This window comes from Benincasa hispida, chromosome 9 (genome assembly GCF_027475165.1).
Source record: "Benincasa hispida cultivar pf3 chromosome 9, pf3_genome.v1.1, whole genome shotgun sequence".
NCBI lineage: Eukaryota > Viridiplantae > Streptophyta > Magnoliopsida > Cucurbitales > Cucurbitaceae > Benincasa > Benincasa hispida.
The window spans coordinates 28,650,338-28,652,016 of NC_143486.1; positions in this window are offsets into that span (position 1 = coordinate 28,650,338).

The window sequence follows — 1,679 nt, forward strand, 5'->3', positions numbered from 1 at the left end:
GAGACTAATGATTTTACCAAAGAAATTTAACAAGTATTATCTCTCAATTTCATAGAGTCTTCACTTCTTTAGCAATAACTTATTTAGGTTGTTCCTCATAACTCAGACTCTTATTAAAGGGATTGAAATCCACCCTTTTTGGATTATTGGATTCAATTACGTTGTTGAGAATTTAGGTTCCTAATCCTTATTATTGAATTGTTCATAGATTTTAAATCATTGTTGGGAGTTTTGAAGTGGTGGTGTTGAGAATTTGAGTTCCCAACCCTTATTATTCCTGAATTAATTATGCATATATTTGAATCATTGTCGGAAATTTTGAAGTGAAATATTTGAACCAAAGCCATAATTTTGGTAAGTAGTTTGGAGACTTTTTAAGGTGAATTTATGTTTGGGGTTTGTGTTTAAATGTTGAAGTTAGTTTTGGCTCATATTTAGGGTTTAATTCAAGTTTTTCTCAAAGTCAAAAGGAGATTGAGATTGATATACTTGGACAATAATATTTGGGCTTGTTTTTCAAGGTAACTGACATTACTACTACAACGCCTTTATGCTAGCAAAAATAAGTTTATGAGCATGGTATGAATTTCATGAGTTATTATGATAAGTATATATGTAGTGGGACCCTTTATTGCATGCTAGATTAGTTTAATGGCAATTACTAGGTGTTAAAAAAATCCGATGACCAAAAAAGAACCGATCAACCTAATCTAACCCATACAGTTTGGGTTTGGTTATCAAGTTTTTTGGGTTTGATTGGGTTTAAATAAATTAAATTTTATGGGTTGGGTTGATTCATGGGTTCACATAAAATAACACAAACCAACCCGAATTTATTATTAACTTTCAAATATTTTTTTTTACTTGTGATACAATTAGATATACATATATTAATTTTAATTTATTTGATTTTATTAGCTTTTTGGATAATTATTCTCCAACTTCTCCTAAAAATAGTTCTTTTAGCACTTTTGGAAATGTGGGAGTTGATGCCCTACATCTCGTAGGATCCCATAGTTTGTAATTGTAATGTACAAACATTTTATTTATGTAATAAAATATGTGATGTTTTATTTCAAAATTAGTTGTATTAACCACAAACCAATAAACTAACATCCAAAGTTATCTTGTAGCTTAAACATGTATGTAGAGACATATGACTAGATCATGTTTAAGTGATAACCTAAATGGTCTGTAGTAGATGGATAAGACTGGATACCTTATCCTAGAGACACTACGAGTATGGCCCGCTTTGTAGATATTACAATTGTTGTAAAGTGCTACAAATGATATGATCCTGATTATTCATGTGGATATATGTGAGTGTGGATATTCTATACAAAGGAGTTTGTATAAGACCGAACCACGAAATGTTTAGTCTTATTATATAACGTCATTCATAATAGAGACTTACATTTCACCAGGATGACTATAGATAACATGACCTGAATCTTGAGTGAGTTGTGAACTCCTGCCCCTGAGGACGGTCTTTTGATTTGTATGTGTGAGAGTGACTAGATCGTCGACTCAATAAGCCTACTATTTTGGGGATTCGTCTGATTGGGGAGCTAGGAACACAGCTACACAAGAAGAAATTCACTCCTTCCCCAATGTCGAGGCAAGTAGATAAATTGCTCCCTTAAAGGCTGATTCTGGGACTTAAACAATGTGGTGCTACA